Source organism: Eulemur rufifrons, chromosome 29, assembly GCF_041146395.1.
Source record: "Eulemur rufifrons isolate Redbay chromosome 29, OSU_ERuf_1, whole genome shotgun sequence".
In the NCBI taxonomy this organism is placed as follows: Eukaryota; Metazoa; Chordata; class Mammalia; order Primates; family Lemuridae; genus Eulemur; species Eulemur rufifrons.
The window spans coordinates 36646378-36658571 of NC_091011.1; the positions used below are offsets into that span (position 1 = coordinate 36646378).

General features: G+C 32.3%; 1 protein-coding gene across 7 annotated transcripts in view; it reads left to right on the forward strand.

Moving 5' to 3' along the window:
• The window catches only part of DGKB (diacylglycerol kinase beta), a 569068-nt gene that overhangs the window by 210001 nt on the left and 346873 nt on the right, over positions 1-12194 (forward strand). The window lies entirely within an intron of this gene.

Genomic DNA, 12194 nt, shown 5'->3' on the forward strand with positions numbered 1-12194 from the left:
TTTGTATATTATGGATGATGCCAATTTCTTAAGTCTCTAGGGAATTTTTGTTTGCTTACTATATTTAACTCCAAAATTTCCATTTGGTCCTTTTTTTATACTATCTTCATCTTTAATTAATACTTTTGTATGAAGAGTCATTACTGCTAGCCTTTATTGTTCAAACATAGTTTCTTTTAGTTCTTTTCACATGTTTGTAATAGCTGATTTGAAGTCTTGGCTAAGTCCAACGTCTGGGGTGCATCAGAGTTTGACAACATCTGGGGCCTGTCAACACCTTGTTTGTTTGCTTATTTTTTTTTAACGTGTGTCATATTTTTCTATTCCTTTGCATATCTCCTACTTTTTTGTTGAAAACTGGAAATTGAACACACTATATTTTAACAACTCTGTATTTTCATTCTCCTACAGGAGTTATTGTTGTTCCTATGTTTGTTTAGTGACTTGACTGGAGCCTTTCTCACTTGTGGTGTATACACGCTACTGCCTTAGTTTTTTTTTTTTTTTTTTAAATTTTTGTTTTATTTTAATACTGGTTTCCTGGAGATCACCACTAAGTAGGCATTATCAGCCAGAGGTTGTGCTCAAACACTTTGAGCCAGTAAGTCTTCTTCGCTTTGTCATTGGGTCCATGTGTTCATTGGGAAACACACTCAAAGTTCAGGCAATTGTAAATCAGCTTCAGCTTTTAATATATTTGGGTCTTTCTGTTGTCTCTTCTGCTCATGTACAAAGCCTCTCATTTAACCAAGGTTGTGTAGATAACTAGGACTTTCTTCTGTCTCTTCTGAGCATGTATATAGCCTTGCATATTCATACAGCTTTTCAGGAGCCAGGAATATGTAGCTTGTTATCATAGGCCACTAAGACTGTCTCATTCCCGTGGTCTCCTGTTAAATTTCTGGCTAGTCTGATGGTTAATTGTTTACCCTAATCGATTTCAAAAACTCAAGCAAGCTCTGACACTGGCCTTCCCTATTCATTTGCCACAGCAATCACAACTGTTTTAGACAACTCTCTAGGTCATGGAGATTTTCTGGCTTCCATTGCAAATCAAGTCAGCTCCACTGACAGTGAAGCTGCTTTCTTTCCTAGCTTGCTCCACCCTGATACAACGATAGCACCTCGGGATGTGGCGGTCAAGAAAGGACCCCAAGACCGAAACATCACAAGTTGCCACAGTTGCTATCTGAGGTTCAGTAGTTTTTGTTGTATAAATACTTCTCAATTTTTTATATGCTTTTAGTCAGTTTCCAATGGTTCTCAACAGAGGATAATTCCCCCTTCTCCCAGAGGGCATTCGTCAATATCTGGATACATGTTTGAGTGTCATGACAAAGGAAGTGTTGCTGTTGGTAACTAGTGAGTAGAGAGGTTGGGGATGCCGCTAACTAGCCTCAGTGTATAAGACAACCCCTCAAACACATAGCAAAGAATTATTCAGCTCAAAATGTCAATAATGTTGAGTCTGAGAAACTCTGATATTAGCAAACAGAAATACAGTTGACCCTTGAACCATATGGGTTTGAACTGCACTGGTCCACTTCCATGTGGATTTTTTCAATAAAAGTTATACCAGGTATAACTCTCTTGCCTCCACTTTCACCCTCTTCACCTACTTTGCTTCTGGCACCCCTAAGACAGCAAGACCAACCCCTCCTCTTCCTCTTCCTCTTCCTTCTCAGCCTACTTAACTTGGAGACAATTATATGGAGACTTTTATGATGATTCACTTCCATATATATGTAGTAAATATATTTTCTCTTTTTTATGATTTTCTTAATAATATATTCTTTGCTCTGGCTTACTTTATTGTAAGAATATGATGTATAATACATAAAAGATACAAAATACATATTAATTGACTTTATGTTAACTCTAAGGCTTTCAGTCAATAGTAGGCTATTAGTAGTTAAGTTTTGGGGGAGTCAAAAGTTATGTTCAAATTTTTCATTGTGAAAGGGGTCAGAGCCTCTAACTCCTGTATTGTTAAGGTCACCTGTATTTAAGTACAAAAACTCAACATGTTCATCCACAGATGGTGCACACTGCACCCATTAGGTGTGAATATACCCATCTCCTTCTCCCCCTCCCATTTGCCTGACACTGGATGAATGTTACTACTATCTGTGCAAATAAGTGTTGATCAATTAATACCAATTTGATGGTGAGTACATGTGGTGCTTGTTTTTCCATTCTTGTGATACTTCATTCACTTAGTAGAATGGGCTCCAGCTCTATCCAGGATAATACAGGAGGTGCTAGATCATCATTTTTTTTTGTGGCTGAGTAGAACTCCATGGTATACATATACCACATTTTATTAATCCACTCATGTATTCATGGGCACTTGGGTTGTTTCCACATCTTTGCAGTTGTGAATTGTGCTGCTATAAACATTCTAGGGCAGATGTCTTCATTATAGAATGTCTTTTTTTCCTTTGGGTAGATGCCTAGTAATTGGGTTGCTGGATCAAATGCTTGAAGCTCTGACTCAGGCAGGGCAAAGACAATATATGTAACCTAAACATTTGTACCCCCATATTATGCAGAAATAAAAAATTAAAAAAAAAAAAAACACTCAACATGTTAAAAAAGGAGAAATGGCAAAATCTCCAAAAATTGAAAAGGAAAACTGTAATAGAATAAGAAAATATGGGAAAAAATTACGACTGCTACAAAAATACAAAATGTTAGCAAAACTGGAAGCTGAAATCTTGAAAAAATTTAATCAGACCTATTGCAAAATTGATTTTACAAAAATTATAGAGAATTATAAATAAAGCATATAGAATGAAAAAGAGAAAAAATAAATACGAGTAATAAAAATGAGAAATATATATATTTATATACATTCCAATTGAAAAAATATATATCCCAATTGAAAATATATTATGACTAATATGAGTGTATAGCAAAGTTGCCAAATATAAAAAAATCAACTTAAATATTTAATAGTATTTCATTATATTAGCAGTAACCAAGGCATTTACAAAAACAATAGCAACAAAAATATGAGTGTCTAGGAATTAAAAGCATACACATAACCTTTTATATAGAAACTGTTAAAACTCTGCAAAGACATGAATGGAGATCAAATAAATGGAGACATTTTCTATTCTTATATAAGAATGCTTGATATAATATTCAAATTAATTTATTCATTTGATCTATGACTAATCAAAAGTAGAGCTGTATGTTATGACAGATTTATTTTAAACTATATATTATATGTAAGTATATATTATAAAATAGTTTATGTGGATTTTTTCAATAAATGTTTAAAGTTTATTTTAATAAGGAAAAAAAGATTTGTTTCATGAAATTAAATACCCTGCAGTTGGACTGGATGATTATAACAGAATGGTGCTATGATAGAATAGATGAATGAATCAATGGGGAAATAGATAGACATGTATTGGAACTTAGTATAGGAGTGGTACAAAAATTCATTTGCTAAATAACAGATTACTTAGTTGATAATGTTCAAAAACTAGCTTTCCAGTAGGGAAAAATTTTGTTAGAACTATACCTTGCATTATTTAAGCAAATGCCAGATATATAAAAGAACTAAATTTAAAAGGCAAAGGACCTAATAAAAGAATGTGTAATAGAATATATTTTTGATTTTACGATAGATGAGAACTAATTAAACAAACAAGGTGGATTTCGATTGAGTTTTTTTTGAAGGGTCCCATTCCATTTGACTCGGAACTCTTTTGAGCATAATGTGGAGTCAGGGTGTGCCCTCCCTGTAAGATTTTCTACTGCCCCAGCAAGACAAAGGGTCAACACTCAGGGCCACAATCAGAGCAATAACCCTTCTAGAGAATTCATGCTTCAAATGTCACTCAACAAGGCCAACTTCTACTCAGCAGCTTGTATTCCTCTTCCTCAATCAGTGAACCTAGGAAACAATGAAATGAAATCAAACTAATCATCTGTCTCAAGCTATTCCTGAATATACAAAAAATAGTGGAATTGAAGCATTGAAAGGATGTGGGGGTGAGGAGGGCAACTAAACTCTATGTTATCACCAGCATGGAAAAGCACGTAATGTGGACACATAATGTGTATTTGAAATTGTCTCTAGAAACTCTACTGCCACCTAGTTACAAAGCGATCACAAAGTTTAACTCTACTATCACTACAGAGTATTTTCAGTATTTTAACTATTGCCCTTCATATAGTGACTGCAAGTGCTGTACAGTGTACAAAGAACCTTGCCTTACATTTTTAAGAAACCTGAGATGGTCAGAAAATATATAGATATGTATCATCTTCATATTCATTATGATATATGCCTTGTATTAGTCAGAGTGGGTTGACTGATGGTATAGAGAACCCTAAAATATCAGTGATCTGATGGCAGGTAAAAATCAGTTCTTCACAAGACAGGTCAGGATGGATTGACAAATAGGAAATGGCTCTGCTCCACTTTGCGAATACTGACCTAGGCTCCTTTCATCTTGTAGCTTCACTATCCTCTAGATACACAGAATTGTCACTATTTAACAATTGAACTGCACAGGAAAGTGGAGTATTGAAGTGTGTGTGTGTTTTTGTTTTTGTTTTTGTTTTTTTATGGGCAGACCTGGAAAAGGTTGCATTGTTTCAACTCCTAATTCATTGGCCAGATCTCAATCATTTGCACCTAATTTTAAGGAAGCTGAGGAAATGAATTGTATCTACCAGGGAAGGAAAAAAAAAAAAATTGGTCAATAACTAGACACTCTTCCAAATCCTTCTTTGTAATACATTTCCAATTTACCCAGAACTATTTGAAGCAATCTTGAGATCATAATTAACTCTAAAACTAGATATTCTTCCATAATGATGGTCCATCAACCTAGGGATATTTATTTCCTATCCAATATGTACCAGACACTATTTGAAGATTGGCAATGAACATGATAGGAGAATGATATGTATTCACTAAGTTTAAAAGATAGTGAGGTGAAAGAGGATTGTCGTGAGATACTGAATAGCTGGACATAAGCAAAAGCCAACTATAGATAATTTTAGAAATCCTTGGAAGAAAACCTTCCACTCATGGCATCACCACCAAATTTGCATATATCATTAATTTTATTTTTATGGTTGATTATTTGTTTAATAAATAAAAAATTAAGCACCTATTTTCCCCCAGGCCATAGAGTCATAAAAATAAATTAAAGATTCAGGTCAACTCATTATTATTACTTTGAGTTTAATGATAGAAAGAAGTATTTAGTTCTTGGACAAATAGATATTTTTTGTGAATTGTGATAAATGCTGTGAAAGAAAACAAAAGCTACCATGAGAGAAATCAGCTTTAGATCTCATAGGAAAGGATTATATAAAGAAGATGCATTTAAGAAGAGAATATATATCAGTGAGCTGGACATCAAAGAGATGTGAAGGGCTTGAGGTGAGAAAGAGCTTTCTGTTTTCAAAGACCTGCCAGGCCAGTGTGCCTGGAGCATAGAAGGGGAGACTGGGAGTAAAGGACAAGAAAGGCTGCTGTATACATGGCTGCTGCTATGTCTTGAAGGCTCCTGAAGCTGTGGTGTGGTTGTCTTTTAAGTGATAGGCCACTAAATGATTAAATAATTACAATTAGGAAATGAAGTAGTCCAATTTACGTCTAGCAGAAACTTTTCTATCAAAGGTGATAGCTGGACGTTAATTGAAAGACAGATAAAATAATTGTCATAAAAATCATAAATACCACTTTAAATATTTTATTTTGGACAAAAATCTATTAAAATTATTGAATTGGCCATTCTCCATTACAAGCCCAGACAATATCCTTGCTTTGAATATGGGTCACTAACTGGGCTTCTACAAACTGTGCCTCATGTAAACCAGTCTTTATAATAAACCACCTATGATTTCCAGTTACAGTTTCTTCAAAGTGGAGCAAAAATGCAAAAGACACTTGTGAAGCAAGTTAAGTGTAAAAACCCTCTGGGTTTTTCAAAATTTTTAAAGTCTTTTATAATCATTTTTCTCTCATGTATTAATAATTCTATAGCAATTTTCAGCATTCTGTTTACTTCAAATCTTCCTAAAGCATTTGATTTAGTTTCTAGAAAAAATAATTATAATTCATAATTATATTTTCAATTTATATGTAATTACATAAATATAATAAAAACTAAACTTGGCATAAATAGAGTTAGAAACAGAAAGAATGACTCTTGATTATCATAAACCTCAAAAGACAGAAGAGAAATTTGCAGGTTTTCAGTAAAATTCAGTATAATTCAGTAAATTCAGTATAATTTTGGAGAAAAAATATTTGTTAATCTGGCAATTCACTTAAAGTAAGCTGAATTAAACAAATTATATATTAAAGAAACACTCTGGTTGCCACATGCAGAATGACATGAAGGTTTTCAAGAGTGGAAGCAATGAGACCACCTTAGAGTATCTTTTAGTAAAACAAGAGAGGTGAGTACACTGAGTGCATGCGTATTGAAAGAACTGGGCAGACCTAAGAAGTATTTTGAAAATAGAATTGACAGTGTCTTGGGTATGAAAGGAAATGAAGTATTAAGGCTAATTCTGAGGTTTTGTATTTACCACCTAGGTCCTCTCATTTACTGAGATGGGGTTGTTTATATGTGAATCAGGTTTTGTAGAGGATATAAAGACATGCTAAGTTTGAAATGCATATTGGTGGACATGTCAGGGCTACAGTGGATATTTAAGTATGGAGTGTCTCAATTAGAGATAATTTGGAGGCATCAGCATATTTATTATTTTATAAATCATTATCCTAAATCTCAGTGGTTTAGAACATGCACCGTTTTATTATTCACAAGACTATGGGTCAACTGGGTAGTTCTGCCATCAGTGGCAGATTATCTGGAGCTAGTTAGTCTGTGCTGGCCTCATTCATATGTCTGAAGGTTGGTTGAGGCTGGTGGTAGAATGATGATGGTGATGGGTGACGCGACTCCCATCATCTGGAAGTTTAAGCCAGGCTTTGTCAAGGAGTTGATTTGCATGTCCGGCACCTTAACTTTTCCAAGGGAAAATGACTTTATTATTTTTTTTTAAAGAGAATAAAAATAAGCAAATATTCAGATTAAGAAAGAGCTACAGAAAACCACAAAACAAAAAGAACTAGAGGGAAAAACGCAACAAAATTATAATGATATATAAAACCCAAAGCTTCCTCCCCTGCAAAAAATAAATAGAATACAAAAAATTCTGGCACAAATATTTTTTTTTAACTGAAAGAGGTACACAGTGTAATAAATTTGAAGATATAACCACAGCTATGGAAATATTTAAATAATTATGAGTATATCATCTGTGTTTATATGGCAATAAACTTTGTCATATAGAAGGAATGGAATATTTTCCATCCAAATATAAATAGCTGAAATTTGCTGAAGAGGAAAAAGTAGCAAATCAATGCCAGGGGTTCTCAAATTTAACCATATATTGGAATCAGGTGAAGGGCTTGTTAAAATGCAGATTGCTGGTTCCCACACCCAGGTTTTCTGTTTCAGTAGGTCTCAGATGCAGGTGGGGGGGGGAGGTCTAAGAATTTGCATTTCTTATAGGCTTCCAGGTGATCCTAATGTTGCTTGTCCAGTATCATACTTTGAGAGCCACTGCTTTCAGTGTATAGCCAAAGGGAAAAAAGTAAAAATATAGTAGAACGACTAAGACTGGTGTCAATTCAATTTACTCTGCATAGCACAAAAAAAATGTTTGATTTTTTAAAAACTTCAGAATATAGATTAAAATAGAAAGTTTCCCCCAATTCATTTTTCATAGCTAGCAAACTTCAATATCATTTCCTCATAAACACAGTCCCCCAAAGGAAATTCACATATGAATATAAATACAACAGTTGCAAGCAAAAAAATTAGGAAATAAATTTAAATAGAATATCTAAGAACAAAAATCTATTGACAAAATAGGGTTTTTTTCAAGAAAGCCAAAAGAGATCAATGTTAGTACAATTATTTAAATAAAAACCAGGGTTGCCTTTTTATAATTAAAAACTAATTGGAAAAAAATGTAAGACATTTTCTATGAATCAATAGTTAATATCATATTTGTAGTGGTATACTGGAAGCATTCCAAATAAAATCAGGAAGAAGACAAAGATTTTTCTATCATTTTCCCAGTCAACATTTAAAAAAGTGTACTAATTTAATAGCAAAAACTTTTAACATCACATAAATATTGAAAAGAGACAAGTTATTATTATTTGAAGGTGATGATTACATTTATAGTAAATATGCATGAACTAAAAATAAAACTAGCATAGCAAATTAAGGTGATAAATACTAGATAGATACATTAAAAAGCCATTACTTTCCTATATAATATTGTTATTGTGTTAAGATCAATAAAATTTTGTTAATACGAGCAAAACTATAAAATGCCAAGGTTTACATTTAATAAGAAAGATCCCAGCTTTATGAGAAAATCTAAAAAATTTATGCAAAGTTACAAAATAAGACCTGAATAATAAGAATTCATTTCCTGTATGGGAAGATTTAATATTATTAAGAAATCAAGTCTCCCCAAATTAATTTACACATTTAGTCCATTGCTACTGAGAATTCTAATAGGATTACTGGTGGTTGTTTTTTGATTAATTGTAATTTGCAATTGGATAAAAATGCCTTTATAATATTCTGAAATAATTAATGTCCTACAATGGCCAATTTCCTTGCCATGTGCTAAATACTGCCAAGTTACTGTAACTAAAATATGGTGGCACAAACATAGATGAGTAGAATAGAATAGAAAGTTAGACTAAAATAAACTACAGATATGTAGGGAATTTAATATTTTTTACATGGTGAAATTTCAGATCATTGGGTAGGTATAAAGTACACGATAAAACTAGGTGACAAAATTGATTGTTCATTTGAATGAAAATAAATTTATATTTCTACTCTATAGCCATATGAAATATACATGAAATAGATTAAAAATACAAATGGAAACAATACACTTAGAAGAAAATATAGAACTATATTGCTATTATCTTGGAGTAGGAGAAACTGTCCAAGGCAAACGAGAATACTAGAATCCATAAAGGGAAAGGAAATTATGGTTGTGTTTTCTTAATCTTTCATTTTAAAAAATGTATGTTAAAATTCATTAGCACAAATGTCAAAGAAAATATTTCCAACATGACTATGAAAGGTGAAGTTAGTAAAATAAAATATGACATTTTTAATTTAAAAAATCTAATAAAAATATAGACTATAAGAAATAATTATAATGAATAGGCAGATAAAAAGATTCCTAATGTTTTTAATTAATAATGAAATTTAAAATTATGCAGTGGGTTACCATACTTTGCCTTTCCAATTATTAAAATTTACAAAGATTGATCATATCATATCTAATGTAAATAAATATATAAGAAAAGTGGTCACATTCATATTGTATGATGGAACCTATAAATTAGAATAATCTTTTGAATAATAATATAATGCCTATTAAAATTTAAAATTATGAATGCCCTTTAAGCCATTAATCCCATTCCTAAAAACACAAAAGCCTACACTCTACCAATTATATTTAATGACATACAGTTAGGAAGAACCTAAAAGTTTATCAATTTGAAAATGATATATAACCAGAAAAGAGGTCCCAAAAATATAATGTTAATTGACAAAAGCAAGTTTTCCTTAAATTAGCATTGTTTTCTATCCTTTTGTGAAAGGGGACAGTATAAAAACTGCCTTCAGGAAATTGTGGGGATTAAATGAGTAAGGGACTTCTAAATTCTTTACAACATTTAACACTAGTGCTCAATAAATCTTGGGAAGAATAATCATTATCAAATATGAGTGTTTTTATGTAGCTTTGTCTCTAGGAACATATAAAAGAACCCACAAATATATATATACCAAAATGTTAACAACGTTCACTTCTAGCATGTGGGGAGACAGAGAGAAATGAAACTTTTGCTTATCGATGTAATTTAAAAATGTGTTGGGACCATGGGTAATCTTTAAAATTTCACATCATTATTCAAAGATATTTAAATATTGTAAGCCCATACCATGATGCTTAAATTCCCATTCAAATATTTGCTTTTAACCTGCTCAACAACATTGCTTCCTGTTGAATTGTTTTAATAATGATTTGAGATTGGATGTGGTTTTACTTTCTTAAATCACATTTTAAGTGAATAGACATAACTGTAGCTGCTGTTCTGCTTCTTTTTCGTTTCATGCATTGTGTCTTTTCCTTTCATTCATTTATACAACAGTTTTATTTATTTTTTCTTATTTATATGAGTGTCACTGCTCAATATTTTTTAAAGTATTGGAAAATAAATGAGAATCAGTATTGGAGAATACAGAAGACAAAACTTCAATTCTCATTTAGTCTACATTTTCATAGAGTTAAGACACAAAGAATAAATGAATTTCAAATAGTGATGAGTGTTTTGAAGGAAAAGATGCAGGGTACTTTGATGGAAAGTGACTAAGAGTATGCACATGACATAATGTCTTTATTTCACTGCTAAGTGGAAAATATTTTTTGTTCCATACTACATTATTTGATGCATTTTGCACAATAAATTTCATCTATGCTGAGCTGTTTGAGCTGACCATGGCAAATTCTTCTGTTTCACTTGTTCTTTCCATTTGCTTCTTAAAGTTGGACTTTCTCTTTGGCTGTCTGCCATCTGGGGATTAGGCCTTACACATCCCAAAGATCTCAAGGCCCTCTCTATTAGTCTGAAGAACATTGGCTCATTAATTTTATTTTCTAGGTTTTTGATTTGTTGATAGCTGTGGCTTTTCCAGAAAGTCCTCTATGATAGCTCCCTGTTCAAAAACATTCACTTTTTCCCACTGTACAGAAAGGAAAGGAGATTCCATATTAATATGAAAAAGGTGTAGTCAAATTAATGGTAGCTGCCCCACAAAAAAAGAAAAAATAAATCTCTTTAAATATGATATTTTTCTTGTCCAGTAAATAATCCAGTTAAAAAGATTAGCAAAATATACCTTTTATGGGTCATTTACTGGGGTTTATAAATGGCATTGTTGAATAAACATTTTTCTTCTGATGGTACACTTACATTAGTATAAAAAATTCAAAATATTGAGTTATCACAGGCATTTAGTATACTAATACGCATTAGTATTTTAGTTACAAAGGAGTTCATTCATTACTTCATTCCACAAATATTTATTATCTGCTCTATTGCTGACATAAGCATTATAGTGGATACAAAGATGAGCATGGTGGCAAAAAGAAGTGTGAATTCTAGCATATTAGAGTTAAAACATTACACGTGTCTTCCCTTGCATGTGGCTAGAAGAGATACAAATAAGTAATGGTTCAGAGAATTATTTATTTTCCTTTAAACTGTTAGCATATTTATGTTTTTTACTATAATATTAAGTTATTATAAAGCATATTTAGCCCTCCAAAAATAGATATAATAGAGTTTTAGGACATATGTTAGCAACTACCTTACCATTCTGTAATTAGAGCATCAGGGTATCATAAACCAAATTCACAAACATCTGTATTGCCTTTCAATTTAATTTGTGGAGAAAAAAAATTAAGACTCACTTTGAGACAGATTGCAGTAGCAGTAATAGTATGAGTTAGTGTTTCAAACATAATAAATGTTAAAATAGTGAAAGATTTAAGCAAACCCATTTCTTACTAAGTGTAACAGTGATCATCTTTGCAACTGAGAATATGCATAATTATGCATAATTAAGACATATGAATTATCTTCCCCACCTCCTAGGTCTCTGAGGCCGAGTCTGAAAAGCCCATGTATTATATCCATGGAAATGCTTCTACCAAGATAAATTATATTTGGCTCACTGACATCAATAGATACTCAGCCACAAAATAGTGCTCATGTAAGACCATCTTAGCCCAATTCTGTTTTCCCTACATAGTGTATTGATTTTGTAGCAGCTGTTAATCATCCCAGTAAGTTCCAATTTGGACACTCTTCAACACAGAAGTCAGCACTGTGAGTAGAAACAAGCAAGGCAATAAGAATTGCAAAGGCTTCTGGAAAGGTCCTTCAGTTTTTGTAGAACATATCCAGAAACAAATTAGTATCACATGCTGTGTAAAAAGTGAAAGCCAACATGAAAATGAAAACCTTATCCACTTTAGTTTTTCTAAAATTGGAATTGGGTTTATGCTCACTGTGGAAATCTTCCCTAAGTCTGGAAGAA